Below are 27,561 nucleotides of genomic sequence, written 5' to 3'. Positions count from 1 at the left end.
GGCACAAGAGGGCGGGGCATTTTTCTTTATAGGTCTATATATAGTTATCGAAAAACTTTTTTAACACTCTAGAGGCCACATTTATTGTCCGGTCTTCATGAAACTTGGTCAAACAATGTGTCACAATGATATCATGGTTTAAAAACATGGCCACCAGGGGGGGGGGGGCAAAGCTTTTCCTTACATGGCTATGGTAAAAACATGTACAGACTCTCAGTCACATTTATAGTTAAATCTCCATGATGAAAAATACTTAATATGTGACAATGATTTTTCTTTAGCAACATTAATACCCTGCCTCATACGATAATGGCTCTTATGCTTACATGTTTGTTTCCTGCATAACTGTAGAATATCAGCTGTTTTCTTCCAATATGATATTTGTAATACCAACAACTTGCTTAATATGTGTAATGTTTGATAAAGTGCTTAATTTTTTAATGTCAGGTGTATTGATATTTGTTAATGAATTAGGAAGTTTTGATAAAATATCATTAAACTGTAAAAACTGTGTTCATGCATTCTTGTATGCACAGACTAAAATTGTTACAACATAGGTTTATTATTTATACTGTATCACATAAATGGTTGCATAGGCTCCTCTGTAGAAGCTGGGACACATTTCATTTAGTTTATCATAACGTACATACGGACATACTTTTCAATTTTAGATTATGCTTTTACACAATATATGGAATCCGTATATTCTTTTCATTAACTTTTTGCATTCTGGGCACTCATACACAGCTGACTGATTAAAGGGGCCTTTTCACGCTTTGGTGAATGGACAAAATTGAAAAAAGTTGTTTCAGATTCGCAAATTTTCGTTTTAGTTATGATAGTTTGTGAGGAAACAGTTATACTGAACATATAACATGCTCTGAAAAAGCCTTTATAATTATGCATCTTTTGACGATTTAAAAACATGACAATTATAAAGCGTTGCAACGTGAAACGATTGAATAATTTGGAGAGTTCTGTTGTTGTCGTTATATTTTGTGAAACTACGAGGATTGCTTATATGAAGTATAAAATTCTTGTTTCATTGTGTAAGGAAGAATGGCCGAGTGGGATAATGCGCAGACTTTACTCCAGGACTCCAGGGGTCAGTGGTTCGAGTCCTGCTGTGGGTTACCTTTTTTCTATTTTTCAATTATATTCTTGATTGTTTACTGGAGTTTTTTAGATCCAATGTTTACATTTATCAATATTTAATGAAAAATTTTAAAACCTGCCAAAATCTGTGAAAAGGCCCCTTTAATGTGCTGAACAAATTCACTATCACAGTGCTCATCATCATCGGTATACTTAGAAGTAAATCCAGATTTAAATCCTCGTCATCCTATGACACAAAATCCGTCGAAGACATAGTGAAAAAACACAGAAAAGTGACTTAATAACTTGATCAATATGCTAAATATCGGAGTTAGGCACAGTTTACGGGTCTGAAGATTTCTAGATGGTATTGTTATTTATAATTGGTAAAATTGTGCATTGAATTTAGCGGTAACTAAAGAGAACAAAGACCATATACAGCCGATGATATACAGATCATATACAGACCGACAATAGATTCTCTCCATAAGATTTTTTTTTCAGAGCTTTATTCAAATTATACTACAGGTAAATGGAATCCAGATTAATCAAATTTAAACACTGCAATTAAAATGAAAAACAAAAATCTAATTTAAACAACCTATTATTAGTTGTTTGTTGTAAGATTCGAATCGCTCCTTTATCTTATTACAAAGGCCATCTTTATATACCGGAAATCTTTTTTTTTCAAACTGGAGCCGGATAAAATCACTTAATAAAACAATGCGGCATGTGATTACTTGTCCCCTACCAGTGAAACCCGAGGGGACTTCTGGTTTGCACTCTGTCCGTCAGTCAGTCTGTCAGTCCGTCACACTTTTCTGGATCATGCGATAACTTTGAAAGTTCTTCATATTTTTTATGAAACTTGAAACATGGGTAGATGGCAATAGAGAGATTATGCACATCATTTCATTTTGTTCCTACCTTAAGAATTGTGGTTGCTATGGCAACAACAAAAAAATAACAATGGTGGAATTTCACCGGTAGGGGACCATATTGCTTGGCAATCTCTTGTTTTGATTGACACATTACAATTGAGTGATAATACTGCATACATTCTCATTTTAATAATACATATCAGTATATTTGTTTCATATGAAAACAACTGGAATGCAAAATCGTGTTTTAGAAATGTTGATAAGCATGTTAACTACCGTTGCAACCGACAAACAGTTGCGCGCTTAGACTTGTCTCGCCAAAACCACTCGACATGCGAGAGTTTGCCGATATTTGGCGAGCTGCCTATCTCTGTTATTTGTCTCTGATAAAACTAATTACTGCTGTTTTTTTTCATCCTTTCAATGTGTCTTTTATATTCGTCCTTCTAATAAAGGGCATATTAAGGGATTACCTATGTCATGACGGGCGTCAGGCAGCTTCCAGTCTTTGTCCCGACTATAGCACTTTAACTATAACACCTATTCACATGAAACTTCATATATGGATAGATCTCACTGATGAGAAGTTTAGTGCACTATAAAACTATAGCTATAGCCCCGGAATTACTATATTTATCTCGCTTTTTATTGTCCGGGTCATAACATAATTATATTAAGGCCTAATGACATTAAATCTCGAACAAAGATAGGTTGTGGTGTATAGAAGTGCAGCGCACAACAATCGTAACTCGATAACTCTGGCTTGCATTTTTCACAATTCTACGCATTTGTTGTTTTCACCTGTTTTCTTGGTTTCCTGTTTTCTTGAAAGTACAAGTTCATGATTAAAATTAAGTTTTTATTAAATTTAGAAATGACATTATGCTGCTGATAAGGTTATATCAAATATGATTCAGTTTTGTGTGGTATTTTGTATTTTATACACAATAATGAAAAGTGATCTAAGTCCTTGAGGTAAAATACCTGTGTGTTAAGTTAAAAAACAGCACAGGCACTAACGTCTGGGATATCATATTCTCATCAGTAACCCCCCCAGTAAATAACTGAAACTGCAAATATAACTCAAATGTATTTCAACATCATCGATTCTATTGGAGAAGTGGCGGTGTGTCCCATTATTAAAACTGCTTGTATTAGTTATGTTGTAATGTAGCCAGTACAGTATGTTTCAAGAAGACTCCCTCATTTCTCTGATAATAACGCCACCAGTGCTCGTTGTTGTTAAAGATAAAAAACAAACAACTACAGTAACGTAACAAAACAATGAACCTAACACACTGCCCTATTCAGGCATTTTGTGTAATAACTTGTGGAATGTAACCGGTACATTAATGTACGATATTGCACCGAACAATAATTGTTCGGCGAACATGGTTCCAAGCAAAATTTCGAGCAAAAAACTTTCAAAACTGTTAAACAGGAATAAACTACACAAGAAATACAAGTCCGAAAGACAATAAGTATGTTTCCAATGTTATTGTCTTTCTGAATTGTATTTATTATCACAGTAATGGATAAAAGCAACGTTTGGATTATCAAAAGGTAAATGTAATATTTTATCGAGACGAGCCACTTTATACAGTGAGTCTTGCAAAATTAGTGAACGTTTTAAATTCATCTTTACAGAAATATCGATATATGGGTATAATCTCATACCAAAAAGACATTTTATTCAACATAAATTTTGGTACTGATTTACGAAAGTTCAATCATTATAAATTGATTTTGACACCTTCAAAAGAAAACATCAATTATTTAATTAAGATTGGTGTCTTTATACAATGGCATTTATTACAATGGGTATTAAATGTTTATTGAAGTATGATTTCCCTCCGTCAAACTTCCATGGCTATTCTTTGTAAATGGGCGGGGGCCCCCGTCAAACACCCATTGGGGTTTATTGAAAATGGGGGATTGACGGGGTCTCCCGTCAAACCTCCCACGGAGGACCAGTCAAACCTACCACGGGGGTTTAATGGAAATGGGGGATTGGCGGGGGCCCCTGTAAAATCCCACGGGGGAAGAAAATCTACAAACACTATATTTTCTTATTTAAGTACATATTTCTTACAATTATGACTTAAGCATGTGTATTTGTAAACATTGAAACAGTTAACAAAGCATAATATTTAAATTACATTTTTTGTAAAATATAGGAAAAATTCTCCCGTCTGGAAAACACCCCAGTGGGAGAATTGGGGGAGCCAAAATCCCGATGTACTCAATGTCCCCTACAAATTTGCAAAATTTCATTACAATTGTTCAATAAATAAAAAAAAATAAGTTTGCAAATAATATTGATTCGCAAACTTAATCTGGATACTGTTATATACATATACTCTAGGAAAAAAATCATGTAAACTGATAAACTATTGTGTTATCACTAATGAACAACCAATCACGCAAGTGGTCAAAAGATGTGTGTATAAAATAATTGATGACAGCCTACTTATGAAACTGTTTTAATTGCATGCATTAAAACTGTGTTATTTGAATTTAAATAAACTTCAATTACTTATTCTTGTATGGTTCCAAAGGATTAAGCCTGAACAATGCAGTAATTCGTAACAATCAAAAATCAGTTTTCCAAAGCCACGACTGATATTGTTTGAACTTCATTTTTGCTTATTAAAAATAAAGCGAAGCAACTACTGAAATAAAGGTATTTATCGGGCGAAATTGCATTCACTAATTTTCGCATTGTGTTGTAACGTTTTACTCTGTATTGCTGTTATTATTTTTGCAGACAATAGGTCCTAAGCAACGAAAAGTTATTGAAGTTGCAGCCCATCCGATTCTTTTGGTGAAGACATTTGCCTGAAACATTGCTAGAAAATACAGAGGAAAGCGAATGCCAGCAGTCGAAGAAGCCCACGTGCGGAGAGCTTTAGGAAGCGTATGTAACAATGCTATGTTTTTTAAGAAAAGCAGCTAAAGAATATGGTTTATAAAACGGATTTGTATACACTGCGTTTCAGGGGAAATGTGTAGACACATGGCTATTATCTCGCACACGCCGTCTAGTGGACATCAATATACAACAGTTAAATATTCGATAGGTCATTGGTTTTAAATCAGAAAACATTTGCTTAAGATTTCACAACTGCTTGTAAAACATTTATGCGGAAAAATCAAGCGCTATTTTCAATAAACATTCATTGTGGTGCAAAATAAAGCGCAGCTGTGACAAGGATCCGGGAATTAGAAAAGCGCCTGAGATGCAGCTGCACATTAACCTTTATATGAAAGATAACGCATTACATGTAGATTGTATACTAGCACAATATCAGGAACGATACGATTATGACGAAACATTTGACTTTCAGAAATATATGTCCGAAGTCATGAATATTTAAACCGACTTCAATAAGTTAAAGTACATTTTTGATTTAATAGAACCTTTTTTTTCAATTTGTTAATTTAGCCTCTTATATACGTTTTCTGGTTATTTTACCGCTTCTTATATGATAAAACAGTAAATTTAGATTTTGAAAGCATTTATGTCTTAAATGCCCAAACGTTCTGACTAGCGCAAGACACTGAAAGAAATCACCATTGTGGTTAAAGGAACTATCTATATGTCGGTATAATAATACCAAATAACGGTAAATGGTCATTAGCTTGGAACGTATTTGATGAATTTTGTGCAAAGACTTTATGCACAATTATCCAGAGTATAGGCTAGAAATGATTAGTTTTATTAGCTTATCTTTTATTTCATAAATTATGAGCTATTGTCATCACCTTGGCGTCGGCGTCGGCGTCCGGTTAAGTTTTGCGTTAAGATCCACTTTTCTCATAAAGTATCAATGCTATTGCATTCAAACTTGGTACACTTACTGACTATCATTAGGGTACTGGGCACGCAAAGTAAGATAACTATGGCATGCATTTTGACAAAAGTATGTGCCCTTTTTATACTTAGAAATTAGAAAATTGTGGTTAAGTTTTGTGTTTAGGTCCATTTTATTCCTTAAGTATAAAAGCTATTGCTTCCATACTTGCAACACTTACTAACGATCCTAAGGGGACTGTGCAGGCAAAGTTATGTAACTCTGACTGGCATTTTGACAGAATTATGTGCCCTTCGTATACTTAGAAAATTGAAAATTTTAGTAAAGTTATGTGTTTAGGTCCATTTTATTCCTTAAGTATCAAATATATTGCTTTCATACTTGCAACACTTACTAACTATCATATTGGAACTGTGCAGGCAAAGTTATGTAACTCTGACTGGCATTTTGACAGAATTATGTGCCATTTTTATACTTAGAAAATTGAAAATTTGGTTAAGTTTTGCGTTTAGGGCCACTTTATTCCTAAAGTATCAAAGCTATTGCTTTCATACTTGCAACACTTACTAACTATCATAAGGGAACTGTGCAGGCAAAGTTATGTAACTCTGACTGGCATTTTGACGGAATTATGGGCCCTTAATGCTTAAAAAAATGAAAATTTGGTTAAGTTTTGTCCACTTTACCCCTAAAGTATCTTAGATATTGCTTTAATACTTGGAACACTCGCAATCTATCATAAGGGGACAGTAAAGGACAAGTTGCATAACTCTGGTTGTCATTTTTACGGATGTATGGCCCTTTTTGGACTGAGTAACTAAGTAACTTTGGATATTTGGTAAATGTTGTGTTTAGATCCACTTTGCTTCTAAAGTATCAAGGCTTTTGCTTTTAAACTTCAAATACTTTCATGCTATCATGAGGGTACTGTACCTGGCAAGTTGAATTTTACCAGACCTTTGAATGATCTTGACTCTCAAGTTCAAATTATTAAATTTTGCTAAAATTGCCATAAATTCTTTATTTATGATAAGATTAGATTGATACTTTGACAAAACAACTCTTACCTGACATACCACAATAGACTCCACCCAAACCATCCCCCAAGCCCCCCCCCCCCGAATCCCCCCAAAAAAAGTTTTTTTTCCTTAAATATCATCTAATAAATGACCACCACACCCTAACACAATACCTTCCAAACCCACCCACCCCCCAAATTTTTTTTAAACATGGTTAAAAAAAAACACAAATATTTTTTAGTATTATTTTATTTTTGAAATACTGTCCAACCATCCCGCCCAAGAATCCCATCCCTCTCCCCAAAAAAACACAATTGCATATTTTTGCATTTTTGAAAGAAAATGTAATAAATGACCACAACCCCACACTATACACCCCCTCCACTCCACCCTCCTTTCTTTCTGATTGAAATTGAGATAGGTCCCTTCACCTTTAAAAAGAAAAATAGATAATCGGTCTGCACCCGCAAGGCGGTGCTCTTGTTTAACGTCGCCCTATGCTTTATAAATTAACTTCCGTCCAAGGTGACTTTCGTTTTAAATCTTAAGGAATCCATATTAATATTACTAATCAATATTATTTCGTACTGACTAAATCTCTCTCTCCGAATTAAATTAATTGATACATTTTAACGGCATAACACTGTCTTTATAATCATGAATGTATCTTGCTTGTGAAGCATACCTTTATTTGTATATATAAACAAATCTGCGTTCACATGTTATATGTATTCATCTGAGTTCTCTTTTCTCATTTCATAGATGTATTATGTTTTGTAGCACTGTAATAAAATAGATGTTTAACGTTTTAACTACGCTGCGTTCGGTAACATTATAAACATTGCGACCATAATAATCAAATTATTGTTGGACAGGAATTTTTCTCGGAACTGCTTGAATGTTTTCCAAGCATATAATATAAAGAAAAACAGAAATTGTAGTACCGCAACGTTTTCCAATTTGTCACATGGTTCAAAAAGCGATTTCGTTATATTATTTTCATGTATGCAAAAACATATTTAATGACCATCAGACACTAACATTACCATCACGTTCGTTGACCTGTAAGACTAATATCTTTCTTCTTCCTTATTCAACTAAAAATCACAGCAATCTTCACCTAAAGAATTACCATTTGCTTTATCAAATTGTAGGCTAGAAGCTTATGTGTAGCTAACGTTCCGAAATAAATGTTGTTGTTGTTGTTGTTGTATATCAACATTTCGTTTCGAAGAACAATTAGTTTTCGCACTCACAAACGATTTGAACGCAATCCGGATGATTTGATTGCACTAGTAAATATGCACGAAAACAGATAATTAATTACATAAATTGCATAATTAAAGAATATATACTAAACGTTGGTTCGTATATGTACTACTTAGTTATTGTTGCATGCAGTCAATTTATTTGATTATTGGAAACTAAGATATGCTTTCGTCAATTTAAGTCTGAATCCTGTTTAATCTAAATTGTCAGCTGTTGAAAACAGAACTTCAACAAAATCCTTTAATTAAACAGTTGTACGTATGATCCGGTTAGCAAGTTTATATTCAACCCATATTATATTCTCACAATGTAGACAAAACAGAGTAGAAAAAAAGCATTTAAGTTGTGACAGGCGGACTGATTTTCAGCGTCATATCACAAAAGACCAATGGGCTGAGAACAAAGATCATAAAAAACACACGAAAATATATATATCCGATATTAATTCGGACAACTGGAAACGATTAAGTTTATTTGGTATGAAAAATCGTCGAAAGCAAAATGGCTTTCGTTGAAGACATTAACATCAATCGAAATGAAATATTTTCGTTCTAACCAAACAATTTCCAAACGAACAGCCACAATATAGAATAGTTCATAAAACTGCCTGGAATGGTAAATGTTGAACCACCGCAGTTGAAGAACCCTTGATTGAGGTTTGGGAAACAAAAATATCCTGTTACTACCGAAGTCAACTCAATCTGTGGGGATATTTGTATTGTTTAACTTTCAAAAGATCGATTTATTTAATGTTTAAATAACTTATAATGTTATATGATGTACCTGTGCCAATACAGCAAACATAGCTGTCAATGACTGTGGATGTAAGAAAACATTTTTTACAATACTCAATAGATTATACCTGTTGAATACGGATCCGCGTTTAAGCTAAGAGGTGTATTCAGGTTGAACGGTCTCTGACGCAGCATTTTTTAATCACTTATTGCAACCTCGCATTCTGGAATAAAAACTAAAAACGCAACGATTTTAGAATTCACAAGTTTCCCATAAATGTTCAATAATAAAATAATGATATGCTTCAAGAATATAATCAAGCAAATTGTTTTAAAAACACATTAATCAACAAAGAGCAAACATAAAAAAACGATGTTTTCCTGGAACTATGCATTTTAATTCGTTAAGTACCTTTTAAAAATTATGTAATGCAGATGAAGCCATGGCATTACATCAAAACGCCAAACTAGACAGTGAGAAAGCGTGTCTATGTTTTTGAATTGTGTATTGTACCTGGTGTTTGGGTACACTTTTCATTGACACTTAAACCTGATTTAGGCTTTACTTTTAAAGATGTTCGTATTTACTTAATATACCCATGCTACTGTATTTAGAGAACGTATTACTGTTCTATACGGATGTCATGTTGCAAACTTGTTTGTATGCGAATGGGAAAAAAAACATTCTCACATTTGGAATACTTACGTTGAAAGCATTTTTATGTTTAAGTTTGTCTCAAAGTGAGCGGTTTACCTTTTATTATTTATTCTTCGTTCACTATATACGATTAAAAGACACAATCACGATAATAAATGCCGTTCAACCATTAAGTACATCGACGATTTACCTGCCCATAAGTTGTAAGCTATTACCCAATCTCCAAAAGGAGTTATCGTTCTTTGCCCTCACATACAACTCTGCGAAATGCTCAGCTTGCCATTTTGCCTATAAAATAAGTAAAACCGAACACACGCATTCAACGTATATTTGATTGGATATGTAAGATCGCATGCATTAAATTAAGAAATATAACTTTTAAATGAACGATAAATCGTGCAAAAACTTGCGAGTTTAATGCAACTCTTTGGAACTATTTTATTGCCCATTTACGCAGATGGAATCATTCTCAATCCACGCACTTCACAAATGTAAACAATTGAACATAATTGTTATTGAGTGACGTCAGGAATTGCTTCGACGTGTGTATGTATGTTAGCTTCTTAACATAAAAAAGCATATCAATTTTATAATAATGAATTAAGACTGATATAAGATATCATGGTATGAGATGGTTTTCTTTAATGCAGTGAATGCACTGTAACCGTCGTGCAAGAGATTGTTTAGTATACTGTAACCTCAATGATGAACGCTTGGAATGATCATGACATGAATGAGACGCTTTCATAACAATAGTCCGTTCTGAGCCCAACACAGAGGTGAATGTAATGTAACCGTCGTGCAAGAGATTGGCTATTACCTTGTTTTATTATGCAGTATTACACATGCGTGACCCAGTTTACGTAGTTAACAATGTGTGTTAGGTAAAATGAGACATTGTGATGTATTTATAGACTGTTTCACACTGTGATTAAAACTACGGTAAGGTAACGGGCTTTGTGTAGAATTAACATAAAGTTATGCTAGTGATGGGTGTTTGTGCACATTGTAAACTACAAAGTGTGTGTTGTTTTTAACCCAAAAGGTATATTAAATAATGATAACCAATTATAAAACATTATTTTGGACAACTCGGAATTGAAAGCACATGTAGTTTAAAATTTTATCAAGCCTCAAAACTTATGCGCATCGGCTCAGTATTTACTTTTTCTTTATCTGTGTATTGATCTTGATGTTGACGATAGTTCAACGAGGTAGTATCGGATGGTATTCAGGTAATACTGAAACACAAGTAAACACACACACAAGGAAGTGTTTATGCAATTGTAATCAACGAACGTTATGATAAATAATATCCTGTATGTTGCTTTATATTATTTTAGCCAAGATAACTGGAGTTAAATTGTAAACCAGCCTGAGAAGATCAGACTCGCGCGACTATAGGCAGATCTGTTCTTGGTGAGTAATAGTTTTGTACATGTTTTACAATTAGTTTCTGTCTATGTAATGCCGATTCCTCTAGCAATTTCGACAAATATGACAAATTGGCGACTGGAATAAAGATGAATAATTAAAAAAACATTTAATTATTTTTCAAAAGTTGCACACTCATTTTTTATTTCTATTGTGATGGTAAAAACCTTTGGTAAAAACATGCACTAGCCGGCAAGCAACAGCTGTTTATAAGTTACATTTACACGTTGAATAAGAGCCGGCAAGCAACAGCTGTTTATAAGTTACATTTACACGTTGAATAAGATTAAACAATTAGCTATTTATTCCTATACGTTCAGCAAAACCCTCCAGAAAGCCATGTGTTTTCGCTTTGGATACGTAAAACAATGTTAGTAATACAAGTAAAAGTAATAGAAGACGGAGACGAAGATGAATAAATAGTGTTTTCAGTGGGATTTGTAGTATTAGTAATATTAGAAGTAAAAGTAGTCAAGCGATATTCAACTTAAAGGTTGTGATTTTTTGTTTTCAGTTAAAGCTTTATATATGTACAACAATTAGCATGTGTTTTTTTACTGGATATAATGCCAAACACTTGTTTCCACAATAATAATAACAAATCTTTATGAGTATCCACAAACAAGTATCAGCTATACATTCAAGTGTAAGGAATTTATTAATATAATTTCTCTAGATAACACACACATGATTTAAATAAGTTGTTTTCTTCGAAAACATGGTGCATTTAAAAAAAATCATTGAACAATTCTCATTCAGTGAAACAAAATTACAGTGGAAGAGAGGTGACATGCACTCCGCTTTTTTTAATTCACTCCTATTTTTCAAAAATTGCACAACAAAGAGCGGCAGTAAATAAAACGGGGTACATTAAACAATAAGTCGTTCCCGCGAGTTAGTAAGTCGTGGGAACGTAAAAGACAAAAGAGGAGTTCAATTTTAAAACGAGGACTGAATGTCATCTCTATGCCACCGTACATACATGACTGATTCATTCTCCTTCTAAATTTCCAATGACTCGTGTGTAACATCGCTGAGGAAATATTCGCTTTCTGGAAACGGCTAACCAATCGATTAATTGCAAACAAGGTTTCGTTTTGACGTGTGTGAAGTTAGCCAATTTAACCTATTTAGCATATTTCGCCGGTAAAGTACATAGGTTGATACATACATCATTTTAAGACAATTTTGCCTATTAAGCTGAAATATTAAGTTTAGTAAGCCTATTTAGCAGGTTTGTACATACTTTCAGAATATATTACACAAAATGAATATGATTGTGAATTATTCCCATGGCGAGTGGGTATGCACCTTAAAGGGCCCATTTCGGACAAACAAGAGTTTTCCCCCGGAAACGACCTAGTGCACGCTGAACTCCCGTCGGCTGCCTGTCGGGCTGATCTAGCTTCGACCCGGGGTTTTAATTAGGGTAGGCGTCACGTACAGCCTATTTAGCGTATTATGCTTTATTGTTATATAGAGTGGGTATGCACCTTTAAGGGCACATTTCGGACAAACAAGAGTTATCCCCCGGAAGCGACCGAGTGAACGCTGAACTCCCGTCGGCTGCCTCTCGGGCTGATCTAGTTTCGGCCCGGGTTTTAATTTGGGTCGGCGTCACTCACAGCCTATTTAGCGTATTATGCTCTATTGTCATATAGAGTGGGTATGCATCTTTAAGGGCCCATTTCGGACTAACAAGAGTTATACCCCGGAAGCGACCTAGTGCACACTGAACTCCCGTCGGCTGCCTGTCGGACTGATCTAGTTACGGCCCGGGGTTTTAATTTTGGTCGGCGTCACGTACAGCCTATTTAGCGTATTATGATCTATTGTCATATAAAAAGGGTATGCACCTTTAAGGGCCCATTTCGGACAAACAGGAGTTATCCCCCGGAAACGACCTAGTGCACGCTGAACTCCCGTCGGCTGCCTGTCGGGCTGATCAAATTTCGGAGCGGGGTTTTAATTAGGGTAGGCGTCACGTACAGCCTATTTAGCGTAATTTGCTTTATTGTCTTATAGAGTGGGTATGCACCTTTAAGGGCCCATTTCGGACAAACAAGAGTTATCCCTCGGAAAGGACATATTGCACGCTGAACTTCCGCCGGCTGCCGGTCGGGCTGATCTCGTTTCGGCCCGGGGTTTTAATTTGGGTCTGCGTCACGTACAGCCTATTTAGCGTATTATGCTCTATTGTCATATAGAGTGGGTATGCACAGTCAAGGGTCCATTTCGGCCAAACAAGAGTTATCCCCCGGAAACGACTTAGTGCACGCTAAACCCCCATCGGCTGCCTGTCGGGCTGATCTTGTTTCGGCCCGGGGTTTTAATTTCGGTCGGCGTCACGTAGAGCCTATTTAGCGTATTATGCTCTATTGTCATATAGAATGGGTATGCACCTTTAAGGGCCCATTTCGAACAAACAAGAGTTATCCTCCGGAAGCGACCTAGTGCACGCTGAACTCCGGTCGGTTGCCTGTCGGGCTAATCTAGTTTCGGTCCGGGGTTTTAATTTGGGTCGGCGGCACGTACAGCCTATTTAGCGTATTTTGCTCTATTGTCATAAAGAGTGGGTACGCACCTTTAAGCCCATTTCGGACAAACAAGAGTTATCCTCCGAAAACGACCTAGTGTATGCTGAACTCCCGTCGGCTGCTTGTCGGGCTGATCTAGTTTCGGCCCGGGGTTTTAATATGGGTCGGCGTCACCTACAGCCTATTTTAGCGTATGAATTAGGCTCTATTTAGCGAATTAGGCTCTCTTTACATGGCGAGTGGGAATGCACCTTTAAGGGCCCCTTTCGGACAATTCGGATAACAATTAAAAGTTATCCCCGGAAGCGACCTAGTGCCCACTGAAATCCCTTCGTCTGCCTGTCGGCTGATCTATATTCGGCCCGGTATTTTTATTAGGGTCGGCGTCACCTACAGCCTATTTAGCGTATGTATTATGCTCTATTAAATGGCGAGTGGGAATGCATCTTTAAGGGCTCTTTTCAGACAAACAAGAGTTATCCCCCCCCCGGAAGCTATATAGTGCAAGCTGAACTCCCGTCGGCTGCCTGTCGTGCTGATCTAGTTTCGGCCCGGGGTTTTAATTAGGGTCTGCGTAACATACAGCCTATTTCGCGAATTAGGCTCTATGTACATGGCGAGTGGGTATGCACTTTTAGGGCCTTTCCGGACAAACAAGAGCTATCCCCCTGTAGCGGCCTAGTGCACGCTGGAATCCAGTCGGCGGCCTGTCGGGCTGATCTAGTTTCGGCCCGGGGTTTTCATTAGGGTCGGCGTCACATACAGCCTATTTAGCGTATGTATTATGCTCTATTTACATGGCGAGTGTGTATGCACCTTTAAGGCCCCTTTCGTAAAAAAAAGAGTAATCCCCGGAGGCGACCTAGTGCAAGCTAAACTCAAGTTAACTGCCTGTCGGGCTGATCTAGTTTTGGCCCGGGGTTTTAATTAGGGTCGTCGGCACATACAGCCTTTTTAGCGAATTAGTCTCTATTTACATGGCGAGCGGGTATGCACCTTTAAGGACCCCTTTCGGACAACGAGTTTTCCCCCGGAAGTGAGCTAGTGCACGCTGAACTCCCGTTGGCTGCATGTCGGGCTGATCTAGTTTCGGCCCTGGTTTTTAAATAGGGTCGGCGTCACCTACATCCTTTCAAGCGTATATATTAGGCTTTATTTACATGGCGAGTGTGTATGCACCTTAAAGGGTCCTTTTTGGACAAACAAGAGTTATACCCCGGAAGCGACCTAGCGCAAGCTGAAATCCCGTTGGCTTTCTGTCGGGCTGATGTAGTTTCGGCCCGGTGTTTTAATTAGGGTCTGCGTCATCTACAGCCTATTTAGCGATTGAGGCTTTATTTACATGGCAAGTTGGTATGCACCTTTAACGGCCCTTTTCGGACAAACAAGAGTTATTCCCCAGAAGCAACCTAGTGCAAGCTTAACTCCCGTCTTCGGAGCCTTTCAATATACGAAGATTTACAATCCATTAAATTTCAGTTAAAAATACCCAACATTTTATAATTATGTGACATGTTTGGCTTACTTTATCTGAATATTGCAGATTTTGTATTCATTTGTATTGGTTATGTACAGGACAGAACAAAGGGTTATCATCCTTATATATTTATGTAAAACAAGTGATATCCAGCGTTAGGCAAGTTTTGACATCAGGGGCATAATGTTAAATAGTTCAGTAGATTTTTTTTTATATTCTATATACTAAATGTGTAAGTCATGTGCATTGCGGTTTAAGTTTATCAGTTTAAGTTAAATTAATAAGCCCTCGGGTCTAGGGGTTACTAGTTTTACTTAAACCAGTTTAATTCAGTAAGGGAGACACCCGGTTTTAATATGTCTTCTATGGCAAAAAAAACATTGAACATATTTCCAAACATTGTAACAAAGCACAAAAGCAAGAGTATAAAGCGAGAGCTAAGAATAACTAATATATATGGCGTTCTCTCCAAATTACTGTAATACACGGCATGTGCTCGAGCACTGTATTAACATATATTGTTTTGCAATTTTGTGTTAAAGTTGTTTAAAAAGCGACGAGTGTTTCATTTCATTTACATTTAATGATCAAATGTACCAAAGTATTTCTATTGGACCTATTATGTGCTTTTTAGCAACCACTCAATATTAAAACTGAATGAAGAAGACTACAAATGGAACTGCACTCAGAATCATAAGCAAATAAAGCTTTTAATCGTTCTTTATTGACAAACGATCTGCATATATCATTAATTTACGACTGCAATAGCCTTGCAAAAAAACTATTTTGAGATTCATCGCCTCTTCAAATAAAGACCAAAACGTTTGTCATGATTGCACAAAGTCTTTAGAATTACGAATAATTGAAACGGTATTGAATTATATTTTTAGCATCCATAACCCTGAACAAACGTGTCATATTTATCCGCACTATGTATGCAATTTAATCTTTCATCTCCGTTGCTTTTCATTGCTTTTAAATTCTTGCAATACTCAAGATTCAATCCCTAAAGGTATTATACATACAACACACAATCCAAACACGGTGCATGCCTCAACTAAAAAAAATCAAAAACTAATTAACAAGATATCACGCAACAAAACATTTAAACCTTAATGTACTCCGGGTACAGAAAATATACTTTCACGTATCCAGCCAATATAGACTTTAACCGAGTTTTATTCCCGCTCAAAATCCGATGACGTAAAACGCTCTACGGAAAACAAAACAAAATTCTCTTTGAACAAATCCTGCCTCATCATGCTTTTTTAAGTAGGAGTTGCGATAATATTGCGGCACTTTTGCAGAATATTGACATAAATATAAACATACTTAATTTGAAAATAATTCGCCGACAACGGCCAATTTCGCGTAAACATTTCCGGGTTACTTTCAGTATATTTTTCGTACCAGAGATACATTTAAGTTTATTTAAGAGTACCTGGGGTACATTTAAGTAGTACCCGAGCCGACAATAACCAATCGAGCATCAGTAAGTTACCCTTAACATAGGTAACCAAATACCACAAGTGGCACCAATTATAATGATAAAAGTCAATTAAATTTGAAAAAGTCTAACATGAATAAGGTGTTGTCATGATTAATAAGAATAATCATGACCACATTTATCTGTTACTTATTTTCGATAGTTTTTTATCCTCTTCTTTATTTACACTGTTTTTATGTCCCCCACTATAGTAATGGGGGACATATTGTTTTTGCCCTGTCTGTCTGTTGGTCTGTGGGTCTGTTGGTCTGTTTGCGCCAACTTTAACATTTTACAATAACTTTTGCTATATTGAAGATAGCAACTTCATATTTGGCATGCATGTGTATCTCATGAAGCTGCACATTTGGAGTGGTGAAAGGTCAAGGTCAAGGTCATTCTTCAAGGTCAGAGGTCAAATATATGTGGCCAAAATCGCTCATTTTACAATAACTTTTGCTATATTGAAGATAGCAACTTGATATTTGGCATGCATGTGTATCTCATGAAGCTGCACATTTGGAGTGGTGAAAGGTCAAGGTCAAGGTCATCATTCAAGGTCAGAGGTCAAATATATGTGGCCAAAATCGCTCATTTTATGAATACTTTTGCAATATTGAAGATAGCAACTTGATATTTGGCATGCATGTGTATCTCATGGAGCTGCACATTATGTGTGATGAAAGGTCAAGGTCATCCTTCACAAGGTCAAGGTCACCCTTCAAGGTCAAACATCATATAGGGGAACATTGTGTTTCACAAACACATCTTGTTTTTCATTCCATTCAAATGTGTGACACGCTTTCGGACTATTGTCAAAATGTTAATATGTTAACTAGTCCCGCACTCTGGATCAGCGGACGATTTATTGCTTAAATCTCACGGTGGATTCCGGAGATAGTTGATGTATCATGATTGCTAATCCCTTTAGATAAAATAAAATCTTGTTAGTCCTAAAGCGGCCCTTTAATGTGCATACCAACTCGCAATGTAAATAGCGCATTATACGCTAAATAGGCTGTAGGTGACGCGGACCATAATTAAAACCCCGGGCCGAAACTAGATCAGCCCGGAAGGCAGCCGTAGGAATTTCAGTGTGCACTAGGTCGCTTCATCGGGATAACTCTTGTTTGTCCGAAAGCGCCACTTATAAGTGCATACCCATTCGAGATGTAAATAGAGCATACTACGCGAAGAAGGCTTATGTGAAGAAGAGACATATTCAAACCCCGTGCCGAAACCAGATCAACCTGACAGGCAGCCGACAGGAGTTCAGCGTGTTCTATGTCGCTTCCGGGTGATAACTCTTTTAAGTCCGAAAGCGGCCATAAACATCGTAATATAAATAGCGACTATTACGCTAAATAGGCTGTATGTGGCGCACACCATAATTAAAACCTCGGATCGAAGCTAGGTCATCCCGACAGGCAGCCGACATAAGTTAAGTGTGCACTATGTCGCTTCCGGGGGATAACTTGTTTGTCCGAACACTGACCTTAAAGATGTATACCCACTCGCAATGTTAATAGCGCATAATATTCTAAATCGGCTGTAGGTGACGCCGGACCTAATTAAACCCCTGGCCGCATCTACATTGGCCCGACATGCAGTCGTCGAGAGATCAGCGTGCAATAGGTCGTTTCCGGTGAATAACTTTGTTTTGTCCGAAAGCGTCCCTTAAAGGTTCATATTCGCTCGCCATCTCAATAGCTCCTTATACGTTAACTAGGCTGTATGTGTTGCCGACCCTATTTAAACCCCCGGGTCAAAACTAGGTAAGCCCGACAGGCAGCCGACGCCAGTTCAGCGTGCACTATGTCGCTTTCCAGGGATAATTCTTGTTTGTCCGAAAGCGGCTCTTATACACACTCGCCATGTACATAGCGCCTAACCCGCAAAATGGGCTGTTTGTGACGCCGACCTTAATTAAAACCCGGGCCGAAAATAGATCAGCCCGCCATGCAGCCGAAGTGAGTTCAGCGTGCACTAAGTAGCTTCCGGTTGGATAACTCTTCTTTGTCCGAAAGCAGCCCTTAAAGGTGCATACCAACTCGCCATGTACATAGCGCCTCATGCGCTAAATACGACGTTGTATACGTTGTAGGTTTTATACGACGCCAACCTTTATTAAAACCCCGGGTCGAAACTGGATCAGCCCTACAGGAAGCCGTCGGAAGTTTAGCGGGCACTAGGTCGCCTCCAAGAGATTATTCTTGTTTGTCCGAAAGCGGCCCGTAAAGGTGCATACCCACTCGCCATGTTAATTACGTCTTATAGGCTAAAAAGCCTGAATGTGACGCCGACCCTTATAAAACCCAGGTTAAAACTTGGATCAGCCCGACAGGCAGCCGGCGGGAGTTTAGCATGCACTAGGTCACTTCCGTGATAAACTCATGTTTGTCCGAAAAAAGGCCATTAAAGGTTAATATGCAGTTTGTGACGCCGATCCTATTAAGACCACGGGCAAAAACAAGGTCAGCTAAACAGGCAGCCGACCGAAGTTTAGCTTAAATTAGGTCGCTTTAGGGGAATAAGTCTTTTTTGTCCGAAAGGGGCCCTTAAAGGTGCATACCCACTCGCCATGTAAAAAGAGCATAACAAATACGCTAAAAGGCTGCAGATGAGGCCGTCCCTAATTAAAATCCCGGGCCGAAACTAGATCAGCCCGACAGGCAGCCGACGGGAGTTTAGCGAGCACTAGGTCGCTTTCGGGGAATATTTATTATTTGTCAGAACAGGGCTGTTATAGGTGCATACCCACTCACCATGTAAATAGCACCTAATTCACTCAATAGGCTGAATGTGACGCAAACCTTAACTGAAACATCGGGCCGCAACTAGATCAGCCCCATAGACAGCCGACGGGAGTTCAGCGAGTCCAAGGTTGCTTCCGGGGGATAACTCTTGTTTGTCCAAAAGGAACCATTATAGGTATATACCCACTTGCCAAGTAACTAGAGCATAATACATACGCTAAACTACGCTAAACTGGCCGCAGGTGACGCCTAATTTAAACCCCGGGCCGAAACTAGATCAGCCCGACAGAAAGCCAACGGGAGTTAAGCGTGCAATAGGTCGCTTCCGGTTAATAAATCTTATTTGAACGAAATGGGCCCTTATAGATGCATACACGCTCGCCATGTAAATAGAGCATAATACATACGCTTAATAAGCTGGAGACGGCGCCGACCCTAATTAAAATCCCGGGCCGAAACTAGATCAGCCCAACAGAAAGCCGACAGGAGTTTATCGTGCAATAGGTCGCTTCCGGGGAATAACTCTTTATTTTCCGAAAGGGGCCTTAAAAATGCATACACACTCGCCATGTAAATACTGCATAATACGCTAAATAGGCTGTAGGTGACGCCGACCGTAATTAAAACCCCGGGCCGAAGCTAGATCAGTCCGACAGGTAGCCGACGGGAGTTCAACGTACACTATGTCGCTTCCGGGGGGAAACTCTTGTTTGTCCGAAAGGGGCCCTTAAAGGTGCATACCCACTCGCCATGTAAATAATGCATAATACGCAAAATAGGCTGTAGGTGACGCCGACCCTTAAAATCAAGGGCCGAAACTAGATCAGCCCGACATGCAGCCGACGAGAGTTCAGCTTGCACTAGGTCGCTTGCTGGTGATAACTCTTATTTATCCGAATGAGACCCTTAAAGGTCCATACCCACTCGCCATGTAAATAGTTCATAATGCGCTATTTTGGCTTAAGGTGACTTCGACCCTAATTTAAAACCCGGGCCGAAACTAGATCAGCCCGACAGGCTGCTAACGGGGGTTCAGTGTGCACAAGGTCGCTTCTGGGGGATAACTCCTGTTTGTCCGAAAGGGGCCCTAAAATGTGCAAACCCACTCGCGATGTAAATAGAGCATAATACGCTTAATAGGCTGTAGGTGACGCCGACCCTAATTAAAACCGCGGGCCAAAACAAAACTAGATCAGCCCGACAGGCAGTCATCGAGAGTAAAGCTTGCACTAGGTCGCTGTCGGGGGAAAACAGCCGAAACTAGATCAGACCGACTTTTAGCCGTCGGGAGTTCAGCGTGCACTAGGTCGGATCCGGGTATAACTCTTGTTTGTCCAAAAGCTGCCGTTATAGGTGCATATCCACTCACAATGTAAATAGCTCATTATACATATAATAGGCTGTATGTGACGCCGACTCTAATTAAAACCTCGGGCCGCAACTAGTTTATCCCGATAGGCAGCCGACGTGAGTTCAGCGTGCACTAATTCGCTTCCGTGGGAAAACTCTTGTTTGTCCGCAAGGGGCCCTTAAATGAGCATGCCCACTCTTTAATATAAATAGCGCATAATATGCTTAATAGTCTATATGTGACACCGACCCTTATTAAAACCCCGGACCGAAATTAGATCAGTCCGAAAGGCAGCCGACGGGAGGTCAGCTTTAACAAGGTCGCTTCCGGTGTACAACTCTTGGTTGTCTTAAAGGGGTTCTTAAAGGTGCATACAAACTCGTTGTGGAAATGGCTTGTCAATAGCCTGCTAAACAGGCTGTATATTTTATCCTATTTAAATTTTGCTAAAAATGCAAAATTGGTTGAACATTTAGTATGATGCTATTTAGCCTGAAAAGGCTTACTCTTATATATGTTATAAGGCTAAATAATTATGTTTCAAGCTATTTAATTAACTCGCTAGGTAGATTGATTAGGGTGCTCAATAGGCTTAAAGTGAATAATAGGATGTTTGCCTCCACCTATTTTATAAGAGTTCTTTAAAGCTAAATAGACTGAATATGTTTTCTAAATAGCCTAAATTATGGCAAGAGAAATGCACATTAAGTCTTTAAACCACGGTTTAACAGTTAACTATATAGTTAAGAGACTTTGAACCCGGGTTCAAAGTGCCGTTTGCACATAAATTCCTTAAACCCGGGTTCAAGACTTTGAACTGCAGTTCAAAGTCTCTTAACTCTATAGTTAAGAGAGGACCAATTAAATCGCGGCATTTACCTTCTATATATAGCTCATTGTGGTTTAAGCTCCGCTGATTGGTTGTCTCTGAATTATGTAGATAAGAGATTTGTATCTATTTTTAGACACACTTTGAACTGCGGTTCAAACTCTTGAACTCGGGTTTAAGGATTTAATGTGCAAACGGCACTTTGAACTCGGGTTCAAAGTCTCTTAACTATACAGTTCACTGTTAAATAATTAATGTGCATTCCGCGCGTCTTAACCCCAGTTTAAGACTTTGAACCGCAGTTTAAGACTTTGAAAAATAGTTTAAGACTTGTAGGTGTTTGGTTGTCTCTGCACATTAATTATTTAACCAATTAACGCCCGTCGTTTTGTCATGTGATTTTGTTTTGTTCCTGGCGCATTTCTATCAAGATGGCGGCGGATGAAGTTAGTGAATTATTACGTACGTTTGAAACAGCTCTCAAAAAGTTAAAGACTTTGTGTGTTTATGCATCCTGCCCATGCATGAAGTAACAATATTCTGTCATTGGAAATCGTAAAACAATAAAATAATGAAAGGTGTGTTTTTGTGAATATACCTAGTTTCTTTCGATACAGCTGTTAAGGTGGTTGAGTTTCTGTGCGTGTGTGCTTTTGTGCATAAGTGCGTGCGTTACATCGTACGAGCTTGTAATTTTATACTTCAGAACGCATTTTGATAACTATTATATTCAACATGTAGAGACGAAATCGCGTGTGTTAGACTCGGACCCCTAGCTTAAATAACTACTTCAAGAGTCAAACTAGAAAATAATACACCTTGTCCTGACTGTAGCTTAATCATTCGTCATGCAATTTTTTAATGCATGTAACTTGCCTAAAATGCTCACACAGATGGTATAATGTGGAGCATAGTCAAGCTGGTTTGGACTATCAATATATCATGCCTGTATTTATTGATTCATAAATATGCAAAATGGTTGTCCTAAGTTAACTTTCTCACACTTTTGTATGCTGATTTACACATACTTAATAAATATATGACACAAACTATGCAATCGTCCATTGGCCAACGGAATGTTAGGTTATGTTTTGATCAGAAACTGACCGCAGTCAAATAAAAATAGCCGAATAATGGATAATTTAGTGACCAATTCCCACAAAAGTTGGCGGTCAGAAAGTATGACACAATACATGATGCTATCTTAATATTTGGTGAATTGTTCTCCTTCTTTGCAAATAAAATTGTCAAGTTAAAATTAAGATCAAGATCATGATTTATTTCCATTTCAGCTATTATCAAGAATATAATTGACCGCACCAAATAGCCACCATATACATAATTGTCAATTTGTTATAAAACTAAATAATGGGAAACACAATTTATCTATCGTAGCCCGAGTATACAATTACAGCGATGCACTTTAAATAGCAAAAAAAGAAGAGAAATTACATTTTTACAAGATTGAAATAAACTTCAGTCGTTCGGCGAACACGAAAGTAAAGTTTCAATTACAGGGAGCCTTATACTTTTTCATAGAAAAACAGTCTTTATCCTTGTTACGGACGCTTTCCACGTATAATAGGTCGCTATATATTTTGATGACATTGCTATTATGTTTTTCATGATGGTGTCCTCAAGTACACTTCATTAAATCGTTTATACCACAATAAGCTGTTGGGTTTTACTACAAGAAAACGTGATAAATTGCATGGTTGGAATGCAGGGAAACTATCGTGATTGCTTTTTTAAGGAAAATTTGGGTTATTTACGTGGTATTATTTAAACCTGTATGACATAAATCATTCTCATATTATTTTTTAACTTATAATTTACGCACGTTCGGTGGCGTCTGTGGACTGTGGAATACTTCCATTTTGCATCAAAAGCTTTATTAAATGAGATAGTATAATATTTAAAATTCTAAAATTACCGCGATTGCGTATAACAATACGTGTTCACCACGTGGTCGGCATAAATTGAGAACACTTGTAAAAATATTCGTATTCAGTTTAGTCTTGTCATTCAATCTCTTGATTAGATCTAGATGTTTTTAAAATCAAGCAAATTATACTTCTGAAAAATGCAATTGTTTTCAAAATCGGGAAATATAATATTTAGAAATGATTTATTTATCAAAAATGTACAGAAACCTTCACTCGCAAACATGTTTGTAAATGTTAATGCTTGTATAAAGAGTGGCAAGAATTTACTTGAAACTATTGGTCGATTATTTTGCTGGAAAATCACAATCGATTATATAACTTACAACATAAAGCATTGCTTAAAAAATAGTAGCTGCTGCTTTAACGAAACATTGAATTTTAGTCGAAATAGTTGATGATGTTGCATTTTCCAAAATTGGTTGACTCAATTCCATGGAGGTTGTCCTAAAAACAGTTTATTATTCTTTTAATTTCAAGGAACAATCTATATATATACGTACGTATATATATAGTGATTCTAACATTCTCATTTTATCAATTAAATGCATTTTATTATAAGTATACACAATCATAATATTTAAAATTATGTTTCGTTATATTGTTTGCAAACTAGTCCACCTTATCGTAATTTGATATTTTTGTTTTGATGATAACGTGTCCGTTAATGGTTACTATGATCTATTAATAACCGGCTTAACCATGACATTATTTTCTTACTTAGCTCTCTAGGAATTGAATTACGTTTCGTTTTATTGGGTTTTACTTTCTGCAATTTTCGATGAAATGAAATGTTAGCTGAAACAGGTTAGACACGAAACCAATTAACATACTGAAACTGTACTTTTTACATCCTTCCACGTATTTTAGAGGAAAACAACAGCAACAACATGTGATAGTATAACATGTATGACGAATAAAAGTGCAATTTCAGAAAAGGTATGTAACCGACTTAGGCCTTACATACACGTTTATTTGGTTTATAGCATACAGACCCGAAAATTGCAACGAAGCAAAAAATAGTTTATAAAAATATATTGTGTAATTATATATTTAATGTTTCTTTTCACGTTGTGTCTTTTAACGTATTTTTCAGGCAATTAATAATGAATTCATGTGTATAAACGTAGAAAAGACGAAAGTTTGGCTGCGACCACTTTTGAAAATGTGTTTTGTGTATGTATGCTTTTCTTATTCCAAAATTGTGCCCTTTTGACTGTGTCCCGCTGTAGAATTCACAGTCCCCAAACTTGTTGGTGATTAACTCCTTTTTAACAGGGTGGCGTAAAAAATTGGACAGCTTAATTACCTTCGTGCGTATGTGTTTGTAAAGAAAGAATTGAAATCGGATCAAATTTTGTGAAAGAATAACCCATGTGTAATTTTAAGTGTTGAGCATAAACATCGAGGATGTTTTTGTTGGAGGAAAGTCTTAACCTTGACTAGAGGATAAATCTTAGCCTAAACATGCGTCGCTGACACAAGAGTGTATGTGACATACCTAGTTTTATTTTACGATTTTTGCCTCATCGGAATGAACTGCCTAACAAAAGATACACTCCGTGGTAACATGAAATTTTACCAGTACAACTAGATGAAGTTTCATTCGGTCGTCAAACTAGTTAAACGAAACTGTCTCAGTTTTCCTTCCACGAAGTCCTATTTGTGGTAACAATGCAGTTTTGCTGTGTCATTATTTAACCGTAATGTCCACTTCTTGAAATCGTCAGTATCGGATGAATAAATTGTAACTGTTCGCGGAATGAAACTGGATCGCTCTTTATTTGCTGAAAAGTCTGGGTCATCGCAACACAAAAATGTATATACATATATTTACAATGAAATGTAAACTACATGTTTACCGGGGAGGGTGGAGAGGAGAAGTACCAATGGATGAACTAAATGTTCAAATAGGGATTGGTTACCCAATTGCTGATCTAAACGTTATCAACAGGTCTTCGTACCAGACAATGAAACGTGTCAAAACGTCAAATGTTTGAAAGTCCATTTCATTTTCGTGTCCTCTTCAGATATCATATACCCGTTGACGGATTGTAATGAAATGTTTATGCTTGTTATTGAAAATCGGGGCCTTTATATTTGTGTCCGCTTCATATCTCCTTTACCTGGAATATATTCATGAAAATATTATAGTATGGTAAGATCGATGAGATGATGTTCAAAAGTCATGAATCAGTGAATTCGGGTCAATGTCAAGGTCATAATTGAATGTTAAAAGTATGAGCTTTAAGTCCACTTTATGTCTCATTTGAAATATCCTCCAAAAGCTTGCTTGCTTGCCTCTAATATTTTGGTGCATACGTCGTGAGTTATACACGCTGGTCAAGTTCACCATTTGAAGGTCAAAATAATCGCGGCGGGGGTTAAAGTTGTCTTATTGAGGGCCTTGTTAAGCTGTCTTATATATATATTCTCATTATATGTTTGAGTACTGTACGTCTGCCTTTCTGTTTGACAATCAACACTTAATGACATTTTAAAATAACAACTGTCATGTTGATGACCAATCCAATGACTGTGGACGTGTTTTCAACTTTCAAATGACAGTGCAAATTTACTTCTCTTCAAACTTCCACTCCACGAGCAGAATTTCTGTTACTAATTTATGTCGCAAAATAAAACTTACTACTGTGTTAAGGTACAGCTCGCTCCAAATGTATCGTTTAAAATAGGTTAACGTGACTCTCATCATGTTTCGTTCTACGAAAACCGACTTAAATAACAAAGCAAATTTGCTTTGTCATCGTTATACATATTTTCCTAAAAACTGGTAAAGGCCACTCTTCTCATTTTTCGTTCTACGAAACCCGACTTTAAATAGCAAAGGAATTTTGCTTTCTCATCGCTATAAATAATTTACTCAAAATTGTGCGTGTCGTGAAAGCCAATTTAACTGCATTTGCGGCGATGTAATTAGATCTTATCGTTGCGTAGGCAAGTTTTCGTCCGCACTAAAAAAACTGCTTACTCCGCACTGAAATTGCAACTTGATCAGATCTGTAGCGCGATGATACTTACCGCCTTCAGGAGGCCGACACATTTTTTATTTTTACTGCTTTATTATGAAATGGAGTGTCCATAATCGAGACCATAGAGCGGCGTAAACAGTCAGGACTTTATGAACGCCGAACCCCTGTAAGAATTTTAATACAATTGCAGATTCATGTCCCTTTGCAATAAAAAAGGTGTTTACCATAACCATATGAGATAGTTTTTCACGCAATAACAATAAACAAGTCATTACATGGATAATAATGGATGCGCTGAGTGGGTGAGAAGATCCTAAGATCTATAATCATCATGGCATACCATAAGCAAATACATATTAACGGTGTCTTGCACAAATGTTCGCATTTCAAAATCTTTGGTTGAAGCGTTCAAAATTAGATGTGATAATTTAAATCGTCTATCTTTTGTGTAATTGCATGTTAACAAACATAACTGTAGTCATACATATTATTTGTTTTGGTTGTCATATTTTCTCATGTTTAAATTGTATTATTGTATGATTCCCTGTCTTGGCCATATTTTTTTTGTATACATGTTCTTGGCCAAAGGCAGAATGCCGGATTGCCAACAAACTATGAGACTTTGAAACAATAATAAACATGTTTGTTTATTTATATATCTTTGCCTGAAATGAATGACAGTTGGGGTTGACAATTTGTGATGTTGCTTGTAAAAAAAAACATGTTAAATAATATGTATTGCTGGTTGTGAACTTGATACCTGTTATATAAATATCTGTTCAGGGAATCATTACGAAAGCTCATAATGGCTACATGGATACGATTCGTATCTTTTCCTGAGCCACATTTACAAAGCCAAACACTATTTTTTTCAAAAGGTTATAGGGAAAATTCTCACATGGGATAATGAACAAAAATATAAAATCTTTTTCCAATTTCACCAATGGTATAATAGTTACATTATTGATAAATGACATTATTTAGTGTTTGTATTTCTACCGAATCATACATTAAACAAGCTATTGCCAAGCAATGATGTCCCCTACCGGCTCCACCATTGTCAGATCATTATTTTTTGTAGTATTTGTTGCCATAGCAACCCACATTCTTGACGTATGAACCAATATGAAAATGAAACAAAATAAGTTCAAAATAAACCAAATATATTAATTATAAAATCTCTATCTATTGATATTGCATTTATGTTAATATTTTCATAACTTAGTAAAGTTTATTGACATACTTCATGTCTTGCAAACTGGAGTTTGAGAAATCATAATGATACTG

The 27,561-nt window shown here is 37.0% G+C and overlaps 1 protein-coding gene across 2 annotated transcripts in view; it reads left to right on the top strand.

Moving 5' to 3' along the window:
* Nucleotides 1-27,561, top strand: part of LOC127841681 (uncharacterized) — a 255,857-nt gene that overhangs the window by 156,827 nt on the left and 71,469 nt on the right. The window contains exon 1 of one of the 2 annotated variants that reach the window (XM_052370729.1): nt 10,729-10,890. The exons of the other annotated variant lie outside the window; for it this stretch is intronic. The gene's annotated coding sequence lies outside the window, so the exon portion shown is untranslated. Of the gene's footprint in view, nt 1-10,728; nt 10,891-27,561 lie in introns of those variants that run through there. 2 annotated transcript variants of the gene reach the window in all.

The sequence above is a fragment of the Dreissena polymorpha genome, chromosome 8, assembly GCF_020536995.1.
Source record: "Dreissena polymorpha isolate Duluth1 chromosome 8, UMN_Dpol_1.0, whole genome shotgun sequence".
NCBI lineage: Eukaryota > Metazoa > Mollusca > Bivalvia > Myida > Dreissenidae > Dreissena > Dreissena polymorpha.
The sequence above is the reverse complement of the archived record's forward strand: the minus strand, read 5'-3'. Positions and strand labels throughout refer to the sequence as shown.